Source organism: Nanorana parkeri, unplaced genomic scaffold, assembly GCF_000935625.1.
Source record: "Nanorana parkeri isolate BGI_ZX_2015 unplaced genomic scaffold, ASM93562v1 scaffold167, whole genome shotgun sequence".
In the NCBI taxonomy this organism is placed as follows: Eukaryota; Metazoa; Chordata; class Amphibia; order Anura; family Dicroglossidae; genus Nanorana; species Nanorana parkeri.
Window position 1 is genome coordinate 1,642,784 of NW_017306435.1, and position 13,316 is coordinate 1,656,099.

Genomic DNA, 13,316 nt, shown 5'->3' on the forward strand with positions numbered 1-13,316 from the left:
ATATATATATATATAAAGCCATAACTTTTTTTTGTTAGTTTTGCATAGAGTAGGTAATGGCTAAATTGCTGTCTGTTTCCCTTTGAAGGGGTTTCCCTTTACTTTCTGCTTCAGAAAATACAATTGGTGAGCGGAAATCTGTCCAAAGTGAGATAAAGTCCACATTGAAAGATTTCTCCTCTGTTCCCGCTGTGGTGATAACTCGAAAGTTTGGATACTTTTCAGTCCCAATGGCAGTGGTCACGGGGATAAATAGAGAGAATACATCTCCCTAGGGAAGACATTGCAAAAAATACCGGATAGGGGCTCTAATTCCTCACTACTCTATCCAAAACGTAAAAAGTAGGGATGCACGGATACTAGTATTGGTATCGGTGCCAATACCGAGTATTTGGGTGAGTACTTGTACTCGGCTAAATGGTCCCGCTGCCTATCCCAATACCGGAACTTCTGGTATCAGGAAGCAGGGCGGGGATTCATTACACGCTGCCTGGCTTCCCGGCCAATCAGGATGTATGTGGCGTGGAATGGCTCGCCTCCCAGCTTCCTGATTGGTCGGGAAGCAGGCTAATCAGAAAGCCGGGCGGCGAGTCTTTATCGGCCCGCCGGCTTCCTGATTGGCCAGAAAGTCGGCTCCATGCTTCCTGATCACCTGGGCTAATCAGGAAGCCAGGTGGTCGAGTTGTTACACGCCACCCAGCTTCCAGGCTAAGTAATGGGACTTCCGGTATTGGTATTCGGTGTCGGCGAGTACCGAAAAACTGGTATCGGTGCATCCCTAGGGTTTCAGCTTTAGATACACTTTAACTAAAAATGTTGTAGACACTACTATTCAGCTTCTCAGTATTATTACGTTTGCTTTTATACAACGGAATAGTTTACAATGTTACCACGAGGTGGTAGCAAAGACATGCTAAGCTTTTTCCAAACCGTACAGTTGGTTTCTCACTTGCAATTCAACACTGAATGCAACTATGTGTTCTACCACTAGGTGGTCAGGAAAATGTATGAATTATAAAAGATAAAGTAAAACCTCCAGCTGAATTCATAGTGAAATAAAATAGCCTGTTCAATAGTGTTCCACAAACTGAATATAAGCAGTAGGGGTAGTTTTTGCAATCAGTAGTCTTAGGAGAATTAAAAATCCTCAATACGTATTTCAAATCCAGTGTAAATCTTTCAATGGCCGGATGAAAAAGAGCGCAGAGCTGAGATCTCAGAAGATCCTATGCCCCTCTGTCCCTTCAGGGTTCAACAACAAGCTAATTAAAGAAGCAGAATGGATATTAATTGGTGTAAAATTCTCAAATGCTTTTTGTGTTGAAAACAAGTACACAGCTTAATGAAAGATGGTTTTCAAGGACATCTATGGTTATATATATCATCCTTTTCATTACACTCAGCAACGTTTCCATTAAGTATTTTAAATAGATTGGATTTCAAATACATTTTATGCTTATTTAATATGGCAGGGCAAACGGCATTTATAATGTGCAGATAACAGTAAACAGTCCTACCAGTCGTATTGTACTTTTCCCCATTTACAGCAGGCAGAACACTGAAATATGACAACTAGCTATGGCCTTATTATACCTTGCATTGCTCTTTGCCTTATTAAATAAGCTCTAAATGTTCCACTGTAGTTATCAGTCTGTCTTTACATTAGCAATATTTTGTCCACTCAGGGTTACTCTGACCAAGGATGATAATATGTAGCACAGAGTCTCCGTTGCACATAAGCCGGGCAGACAACAGACTGCATTATTCCTACATATATTCCAATTAACACTTTTCACCCTGAGCTCAGCGTCCCACAGGAGAGGGTCTGGAGAGCAGGCAGGTTGAAAACGAAGGAAATAGGAAAAGCTATTAGATTATAGCAAAGGGAGATGGATTAAATTAGAAATTATATGTGGAAAGAAAAAAGAGAGACAGGGTAAATGCAGGGAATGAAAAAAATAGATTCAATGATAGAGATGCAAGAAAATCCTTTATCGGTATCATCTCTTAGAGAAAAGCTTAGGAAGTCTGAGCACTGAGCATTATCAGAAATATATGCATGGCAATAAGCCAATACCTAGCTCATATGCATATGGTATACTTTGGCGGTACCCCGTGCATATTTGAAATGACCGGTATATAGGTACATGGCTTTTAGGTGAAATTGTGTTAGTCACAATTGAAAATAATATTTAAAAAATGACAGATGATCTACCAGTATTGGTAACAAAAGGACTTGGCCAATTATGCAAAATGGAGAGGGTGATTTCTTTAAAACAAGAAATGGCTGTTGTCCATGCAACCAGTCTGACTGAATGTTTTATTTTTTCAGTACGGAAAGAAAGCCAACAACTAATTGGTTGTTGTGGGTGACATCTATTTGTTTTTATCAGCCCAATCCAGCACACCCTTCACGCCCCTTTTAACATAAGGCACTTACGGGCCAGTGCTAATTCAGCAGGGATTTAAGAGGCATCACTACAGCTTACATATTTTACTATTTTCTTTTAATATTGCATATTCTAGATACCTGATGATAAACTTAACTGACAGAACTGATGGGGGGAAAAAGATTGCTGAGGAGAGTAAGAGTCACAAGACTCTTGGTAACTCACATAAAAGGCACAGATGTACAAATAGGTCACCAGCCCTCCAAAATGCAAAGAAAATATAATTTGTTGTAAATATTGTCATATATTGGCAACATTTCAGGGCCGCGCATGGTCCTTTGCTCAAGGGGTCACTGTGTCTCCTTAAAGAAGGAACGCTGCACAGCCCCAAAACGTTGGCAATTTTGACCTATGTGATGTTATTTGCAATAAACTACATTTTCTTTTCATTTTGGAGTGTTGGTGATCTATCTTGACATCTGTATGTGTATCAAGCACTTTCCACAATTCACATAAGATGCAGACATCTCCTTTGCTAAATTGATAGTCTGTACTGTCCAATGCAATCTCTGCATGTAAATCTGATAGTACGCTGCTTCCAAATGTGTGTCATAAGTTTATTTAGTAATGTAACATGTGAACTTTACGTTAACTCAACTGATATGTAGATGCAGCACATGTATGCTAAGAGAAAGGAGTGATCAGAACATATTTCCAAAATATGGCTCAAAAGCACCGGGTTTAGGGAAACAAAAACATATGAGTAGGGAATAACAAAGAGGGACATTGGTAAAGTAATGTCCTCACTTCTCCTTCCCATTCAGAATCTATTAAATAGGCTCTATTTCTATTTTACTCAGAATTTATTGAATCCAATTAATGTGACTTTTATGGGTTTTTTGTTTTATATTTAGCCTTGTAGTGGCTCAAAGTGAAATTTAAGGGATTATTTCTTTGAAATTTCAAATGTGAAATTGACAAATTTGTGGTAATATCAGGTTTGAGAACATTTTAGGCTCGTCCCCAATACAATATAACTGTAATGTCCTTATTAAGATATAATTGTGAGCTGGTAAGAGGAGAAAAAAACTCTTCTTATGTTAGAACAATTTTTGTGTGTGTGCCAGCTGTACACCTCTGAACAAATAGAACCACTGTGGTGATGGACAGTTTTTGCATTGATATCCTGTAGTGTCACAATAAGAAGCCATGCTTTTTCTCTATGTTGATTTTTGTGATCCCAGAATCCCTGCATGTCTAGGATGTGGTATTTTCGTATTCGTGCTGTAGATCATATTCTTGCTATATAAACAGTACCATTTAGTGGCTAAATTGAAGATTCATTTCTGTAGGGACCTAGAGATGCCAGGGCTCATCTATTTTTGTATGACTTGGAGCCATCTGCAATTGGCATGCAAAAGAGGTAGCGAAGTCAAACTGACATGCTGGGTTTTAGAACATTTCTGCATCTCATGGACTGTTTTAGCTATGTGTATGCAAAGTAGTAACTGTGTTCACATACTTTATTTCTGTAGAATGTACCTGAGATATTGTTAGCGGGCAGCTCAGTTATAAATGGCACTTCCTAGAGTTCTTCTTTAAAAATGAGTGTTTCCAATTAACAAACTCCCATGCTACTTAGTACATTTGCTTATTTTCTGGGCACAGGAAGATACTTGTATCACTATAAACTGATTATAGGAGTGTGTCTGCCAACAAATACTAAGCTGGATGCAGACAGCATGAAACAAGGATGGTTTTCTAACCCTTAATGTATCCCTAATCTTCTTCTGTCCTGCAGCTCCTGTCCAAGGTATTGTCTGCCAGTCCATCACTTAAAAACATGTTATGGGACCTTAGACAGTCCCCCCACAAAATACAATTACTGGTGTGTAGATTGTATTGTCTGTACTATGATTTAATCTACAGTGCCCATGTGCAATCAAAGGTGTGAGATTTTAGTGTGTATTATGGTCATGGAATGGAACATAGAACATTCTAAGGGCCTGTGTCAACAGACTTGGGGCTTGTGTTGATTGCATCAGTTTGACATCAGTTTGAGATGCTTCTGTTCTTACTCAGAATTCACGGACAGATGCATTTGACCTGCAGTTGATCTTCTTCTGACCTGCATTTGACCCACTTCACACAGGTTTTGACACCACTCTTTGAATGCAAAGCATTAATTTCATTTTTGCATATAAAAGCATATCTACAGTGTGCATACAAGCACAGTTGTTTGCAAAAAAAAAATAGTAAATAGAGCCAGAACAGAAAAGCACAGATTGTATTATTTGGGTAAATATCAACATAGCAGGATCAGTCGATTTCTCACCTACAATTTTTTTGCATTGGCGGCGTGATCCCAAACAGTTGTAGCCAAACATAAGGATTAGATGTAGAAACAGTAACTGTAAAGTTGATGAAAATCCACTCGGGGACCTTTTGACAGCATATACATGCTCTGGAGAATTTTAGTTGAAGGTGCCCATACACCTTGCAATTATTGCACGATAATCGCAGGAAACCCCGCGATCGTACGATAATTGCAAGATGTATGGGAGGCGTGCAACCGTTTTTACTGTACGGTCGCACGTCTTTTGTCGAACCAGCATGCTAGAAAACCCGCCGAGAATCTTACGATTGTCGGCGGGTTTCTAGCCTGCTCGTTCGACAACTGCAGAACGGGCCGGTGTGCGCGCGCGCACACTGCCCGTTCAGCATTGCGGTTATCGGAAGCCCGCCCCTCAGTGGGACGGGCTTTCGATGATCGCAAGTACGATCTGCTTGTCCAAGATGGGCAGATCGTACAAGCTTTTAATAAGCTTGCGACCATCACAAGACAAAAGTCTTGCGATGGTCGTAAGGTGTATGGGCACCTTAAGACTCCCACCATAGAGTACTCCTCTGACTCTCTGTATTGTTGGCCCCACAACAGCTTGGTACTACACTGTAGTGCTGATTTGCCAATTAATATTGATTTCACACTAAAGTTCTGCTGTGGCTTATCCAGCATAGGAGCCGATGAAGTCACTGTCAGGTGGGGCATTTTCTCCATATTAGGTTAGTCTGGAGAAGGAAGATGGGAAATCACTTTATTTCTTCTTTCACTTTAATTAGTTCTAATTTATTCCCCCTGTCCTTAACTGTTTTCATTTTTTTTTACAATGTTTTTCTTTTTTAAATTTCATATAAGATCATTGAATATACTTTTTATTATGGATTTGTGAGTTTTTAATATTGTGTTGACCTTTACCCTCTTTCACTAAAAATGACACCAGCATTCAGCTCTGCATGCTGATATGAAATCATCTTACATTCCTCAGTTAAATTAACATATTTTTCCTTTATTTACAACTACAGTTTTTTTCACTTCCTGGTCATCTTAGGCATTAGTGATGTAGCCTCTGCCTACGTGTTGCATCCTGGGAAGGTTACATCAGCAGTGCACTGCTGGGAAATCTTATCTACATTTAAACTACAAAATCTCACGAGAGATTACAGAAAGGCATTATTTTCCCCTTGAGATGATGTGCATAGTCACATGTTTTAGTCACATATGTCAGAAAGTTTACTAATCTGCCCTTAGTAAAATAAAAAAGACTGGGGTGGAAAAGAAAAATAAGGTATGCAAAGAATAAAAAGTTGGCAATTATCTATAAGTATCTCTTTGTAGATTGCCATTATTAATCATTTCTAAAGGTGCCTTTGTTGTCATTAGGAATGTCCCAGGGCTCAATACAGGGCATAAGCACTCATGAAAATGCCCCGATACTACAGGTCGATACCGGCCTTTTAAATTTTTAAACAAGTTCAGCTGCTTGAGGTCCTGTGCTTGCTGGGGACCTCAGGCAGCCTGCTGGGGAATTTGCCCTAGCTGTGTTTGACAGCGCTGGTCCAGCCCACCTCCTCCTTTCCAGCGCCTTCAGAGACAGGCACAGCAAAGGACAGCCCCACACCACCGTACAGCCCTGGAGCCTGGCACCCACCCGCACCGCCCAGAGAACCCAGCACCCACCCAGTAGCCCTGGTGAGATTTGCATGCAGTCCTGGGTTTTGTGACATCTGCATATGTGTTGTGTTGTACAGCCTTACTGGCATGCCTGTGGACTGGGAGGCGCTCTGGGGGTTCCCGCGACGATCTACCGGTGCGCTGGAAGATCTCCGAGGACGAGCGAAGGACGGCGATAGCCCACGCATCGCTTGGCTCTACCCGCATCCCTGTACCCCCTCGGTCCCCCTCTCCGGCAGTGGCGTAACAACCGGGGGGGCAGGGGGGGCACTTGACCCGGGCGCAGGACTGAGGGGGGGCGCCGTCACGACCCCCGCTAAACGAAGCCATGGCTCCCTCTCTCTGACACGATCACCCGGCTGTCATCGGGCGGCCGCTCGCTCGCTCTTACATTTGGGCCATTGGAATGCATAGCTAGATTCCTATTGGCTATTTCAATTTGCAATAGCCAATAGCAAACTAGCTATTGTACCTGCCCTCTGCAATGCTAGTTTTTTAGTGTTTCTCTCCTTGGGGGCCGGGAGCGGGCGACTCCCAGAGCGCCAGGGAGAGTTAGGCTGTCTGGAGATCAGTGGTAACCAGGGACGCTGATCTCTCTGCAAGTGGCTGGAGCCAGCCGTAAGATCACGGCTGGCTCCGCCCAGCTGTAAGATCATGGCTGGCTCCAGCCAGCTGTCAGAAGCAGGCTGTCGGACGGCCGCTCGGCCAGCTTCGGCTTTCAGCGCGGCTCAGTCGAGCCGAGGCATATGCGTTCGGCTTGACTGAGCCGCTCGGCCAAGTTCGGGAGCTGTACGGGCTATAGTGAATAGCCCGTACAGCAGCCCTTTGGTTCTACTGAACTGAAGGGGTCCTGGGGCCGAAGCTAGCCGAAGGATCGGCGGAAGCTTCGGCTAGATCCTTCGGCTGCTTTGTGAATAGACCCCTATGTGTCCCCAGTTGTTTACAAACATTGGTATGATCTGCTGATCACTCCAGTGTATGTGCTGCACACAGAGGATCAGTAAATATCACAGATATTTACCGATCCTCGCGCTCTCCATCCTGACCTGTTCGGCCACGCACAGATCACCGGCCACCCTTAATGTGACAGCCAGCGGCCCTGCTCTCCTTAACAGTCGGCCATCCTGAATGTCATGGCTCCCTCCTCTGCCCCCCGCTGGCTCAGCTGCCATTTTTTCCTCGGATCCCCGCTGCCTTAGACCATACAGGCAGGGGAGAGCAGCGGGGCTCTGAGGAGAAGCAGATCCCATCATGGAGCGGCTCTGGGAACCCAGGAGAAGCTGAGAGATGCCCTCAGCCACTGATGACAGCTAAAGCAACCATGAGCTTATAGCAGAAGGGTGAAAGCCACGGACAGAACACTTACTGACATGGCCAGCTGCAAGCGGTTGTGTTCTGCCGTAAGCCTTACGTCCGTGGCAGCGAAAGGGTCAATTAGCAGAATTTTACAAAAATCTTTAATTCTTAAATAACCTCACCATGTGGGTTACCACCAACATAGTTTTATTGACATAATATTAATTATTTTATATTTATATAGCATTTTAAAAACTCAAATATATTTCAATTTTGAACTTATTTTGCAGTACATAAATAAATACTCAATAACATTCTTAGAAGACCTTGCTACCAAAATAATGCTTTGTTTGTCCCTAAAAAAACAACAATATAGGTATAATTTTTGCATTATTCATAATGACAATGTTTTTAGCAATTCTTTAGGCTAAATTGTGAGTTACTGTGGTCCATTACCCAAACAGAGCTAGTGCTGTAGATAGATTAAAGTGCATTGTTCTTATTACTCTGGACAGTTAAAATCCCTGTTAAAGGTCAGCTCGTCTCTTTGGTTGGAAAAGGAACAGAGCATCTGACTGGCTGCATTAGAAAATGCTGCTAATTAGCAAGGCAATAGTTTCTGTAAATAAGCTCAAACAAAATACTTGCAATATGTTTTAGTACTACTACTATACATCTACAGGTGAAACTCGAATAATTCGAATATTGTGCAAAAGTTCATTTATTTCACTAATGCAACTTAAAAGGTGAAACTAATATATGAGATAGACTCATTACACGCAAAGCAAGATAGTTCAAGCCGTGATTTGTCATAATTGTGATGATTATGGCTTACAGCTCATGGAAACCCCAAGAACCCCAAATCCACAATCTCAGAAAATTAGAATATTGTGAAAAGGTGCAATATTCTAGGCTCAAAGTGTCCCACTCTAATCAGCTAATAAAGCCATAACACCTGCAAAGGGTTCCTGAGCCTTTAAATCAGGGGTCTCAAATCTCCGGATGTTTTAGTACTACTACTATACATCTATACTGATATGTTTTAGAACTATTATCACTGGCGGAACTACCAGGGTCGCAGCGGTCGCAATTGCGACCGGGCCCTGGTAGTTCTGCCACTTGGGGGGGCCCAGCGAAGAAGTGCACTGCCTGATGGCCGCGGCCAGGGGGGGCCCGTCACCTGGTGGCGTAGCATGGGGGGGCCATCACATAGTGGCATAACATGCAGGGCCCGTGGCCCAGCGAGATTCGGTCTGGCGCCAGCAATGACCGCGTCCCCTCCGTCCTCCCCCCCCTCTCCCATTGCAGGTGGACTCGGCCGCTGGAAGCTCGTCTTCAAACAGCGTCGGGCGCAAGGCAGAGGCGGAAGTACCGCCGGTGCGGGACCGAGCCAGCGCGCAAGGAGAGGATGAGGGGGGCCCGCTAGTACCAGTGGCAGGACAGGGGAACGAATGTTGGGGGCGCAGGGGCGCTATTTGCTTGGCCGCCCTGCAAGTAAGGCAGAGAGCCACACACTGGGTCTAATTGTACCACAGGCAGCGCTGGGGCCTCGGCCGGGAGCTTCCTGGATACACATCCCTGCTGCATGGTGTTCCAACCTGGAGGACAGTTAGATAAGGTAAGTGATTTAATCTCTGTGCCTGTATGTTCTGTGAGTTTGTAGTCCTGTATACCTGATGGAACTAATCTGCATTTCTGTATAAATTATTACTGGGAGTTGTAGTCCTCTATAGCTGGTGCCATTCTGCATTGCAGCAGTGCAGAATGGCATCAGCTATAGAGGACTACAAGTCCCAGCAATGCATTATAGTGGGGGGGGGGGGTGTTGGGGGTATTCTGCATAGCCGACTTTTATTATAATGCATTGCTGGGACTTGTAGTCCTGCATAGCTGGTGGTATTCTGCATTGCTGTATGATGATTATACAGCAATGCAGAATAGCTCCAACTGTGTAGGACTACAAGTCCCAGCAATGCATTATATTTTTAAGTAGGGCTACACCACTGCCAATACTGGGCATTTTCACGGGTACTCATATTTGTGAAAATGCCCCGATACTAAACACAGATACCGGTGTTCTGTCGAGAACGCAGACGTAGTCTAATTTGCCGACCCCCGCATCTGCGCTTGCGCATAGACCAATATTATCGAGGAAACCGGCATTTTTTCACAAAGTATTTCATTAAAATTGTTAATTGTGACCATTAATAATATTCCATCCTTCATTTACTGCCATGGACGGTATATTATTAATGGTCACAATTAACCATTATAAACGAATACTTTGTAAATAAATGCCGGTTTCCTCGTTAATCCCGTCTGTGTCGTAAGCGCAGATACTGGGTCAGCGTTCTTGACAGAACACCGAACACATTTTAAACAAGTGGCTGCCTGAGGTCCCGCGCTTGCTGGGGACCTCGGCAGCCTTCCTGTTAACCATGTGGTGCCATTGCGGTTGGGGGGGGCCCTTCATGGTTTCTTGCACCGGGGCCCTGAAGGTTCTAGTTATGCCACTGACTACTATACATCTATACTGATATGTTTTAGTACTACTACTATACATCTATGTTGCTATGTTTAAGTACTACTACTATACATCTATACTACTATGTTTTAGTACTACTACTATAACATCTATACTGCTATGTTTTAGTACTACTACTATACATCTATACTGCTATGTTTTAGTACTACTACTATACATCTATACTGCTAACTTTTAGTACTACTACTATACATCTATACTGCTATGTTTTAGTACTACTCCTATACATCTATACTGCTAACTTTTAGTACTACTACTATACATCTATACTGCTATGTTTTAGTACTACTACTATAACATCTATACTGCTATGTTTTAGTACTACTACTATACATCTATACTGCTATGTTTTAGTACTACTACTATACATCTATACTGCTATGTTTTAGTACTACTACTATACATCTATACTGCTATGTTTTAGTACTACTACTATACATCTATACTGCTATGTTTTAGTACTACTACTATACATCTATACTGCTATGTTTTAGTACTACTACTATACATCTATACTGCTATGTTTTAGTACTACTACTATAAATCTATACTGCTATGTTTTAGTACTACTACTATACATCTATACTGCTATGTTTTAGTACTACTACTATACATCTATACTGCTATGTTTTAGTACTACTACTATACATCTATACTGCTATGTTTTAGTACTACTACTATACATCTATACTGCTATGTTTTAGTACTACTATACATCTATACTGCTATGTTTTAGTACTACTACTATATATCTATATTGCTATGTTTTAATTAATATCTAGTATGCATCAAAACATACACGCTGGTTCAAAATCAAACGTTTGTCCCTGGAGCGTATTTAATTACCGTTAAACACTCTTTTCTTGCATGCCATACCCTGCATTGCCAGTTGATGTTACTGACAACCTGGGTGCTAGTGTTGAGTTGTTCCAAAGAACAGTCATTAATTCCCGTAACCCGGCAACCATTTAGATTTTACTTACTGTTATCAGATCTATGCAAGCAAAGCACAGAAATGCAAGTGGAGGGGTAAATCTAGCTTAGTTAGGCCTAATAAATCCACCAGTGTGGCTATCATTCACAGGATGCAACTGCCTTCACAGTCTGACTCTCAATCCTGGGGGGAAATGGCTGCATTGGCCTATAGAGAGAGACTACTGTATGTAGTGGCAGCTTTGTTTTATAAGACTTTTGTTTTTTGGAGTTGGTCTGTTTTCCTGTTGGAGAGGGGACTTGAAGCGTAAGTGTAAGAGGCTGGGATTTTGTTTTGTTTTGTGTGCTATGTTTATTTGATGCTGCAAATGTTATAAAACTGGCTGCTCCCACTTCCATGCACAGGAAGAGTGTTATTGATAACTTAATAAACCCCAGCAGTATACAAAAGTACTTTGCATTTGCCACATTGTTTTATTATGCACTCCTGTCTCTGTAAAGCAGTTCTCATGTATTCAACATTGAAAGATACATAGGCATGGCTTGAAAAATCCACCCGTCCGCTCCTCTGTGACGAGAGGACGGCAGAGCACGACGAGCAGCTTCCCGGCCGGCCGTTGTAATTACACGGCCGGCCGGGAACTTTACATTCAAGCGATCGAGCGTCTCGAGACGCCCGACCACTTGTATTACCAGCAGCTGTCACTGCCGTTGCCAGTCCCGAGATCCGCTGTGCCTGATGTGGCCGGGACCGGCACTGCTCTGTGACAGGAGATCAAAGGGAGATCATGTACACGAACTCCCTTTGATCTACTCTCCAGTCCCGGAATGCAGGAATTGATATATATTACATCAATTCCTAGATTCAGTGTCACTTTCCAGCTACAGAAGCTGATGAAGCAGAACTCTGCTTCATCAGCCTCTCTGGGGGTCCCTAGATGACATTAGGGGTTATGTCTTCATAAAGAGGACCTGTCATGTAAATTGGCTATCACATAGAGGGCTTCTTACCCATGTGATAGCAATAAAGTTGTGTAAAAAAAAAAAAAAGTAATACAAAAATTAAAGAATCATAAAAAAAAATAAAGAAGCATTAAAAAAAATGTAAAAAGAAAAAAAAATGTTTATAAGTCCTCCGCCCCTACATACACATGCAGATATGCGTTGGGTGCGCCTACGTGCGAAAACAATGATTGCGCCTATTGTGCCGCACATGTTACATATAACCGCGAATGTCGGAGTGTGAGCAGTAATTTTAGGGCCATTAATTACTGATAACACTAAATTGATGAGCGGTAAAAGCATTTTAAGCGTCGCCTATGGCCAATTTTCAGTGTGGTCGTTTTTTGCTATTTTGCGGGCGCACACAATTTTAAGGCTTGACATGTTTGGTGTCCATTTACCCGACGTGACCCCGTCTTTTATGTTTTACCAAAAATATGGGTAAGAATAGATGTTTTATAAAATAACGTAGGGGAAAAAAATGTTTCTTCGAAATTTACGGTACTTTTTTTTATTGTATAGTAAAAAGTAACCCCCCAGCGGTGATTTTATATACCTCCAAAAGAAAGCTCTATCTCACCCCAAAAAATGTTAACATAAATTGCAAGGCAATAGTCCGTTCATGCTGACTGGTGACTTTTTTGACTGACTGATGAGACACCCTCAAATTTTTCAAGCCGGGCACAAAAGGGTCCATTTATAAACAATTTACAAGGCCCTCCTCCCTGCAAAAAATTGTGAACGTTTGTTTTGTGCAAATAATGGCAAAAACAAACATTGTTAATATATATTTGTTTTCAGGTTGAATGTTTTGTGGTGTAATAGTGCATTATAGCCACTAGAAGGAGCTAAAGAGCACAGGGAATATGTATTTATTTCCTATGCTCCTCAGCTCCATCTAGGGGCCATAATGCAGTATTACATTACAACACGTTCAACCTGAAAAGAAATATATTAAGAATGTTTACTTTTGCAATTTTTTGCACAAAACAAACATTCACAGATTTTTGCAGGGAGAAGGGAGAAAATATATTAAGAATTTTAATTTTTACCATATTCAACATCTATGTTGCTATGTTTAAGTACTACTACTATACATCTATACCTGCTATGTTTTAGTACTACTCTATAACATCTA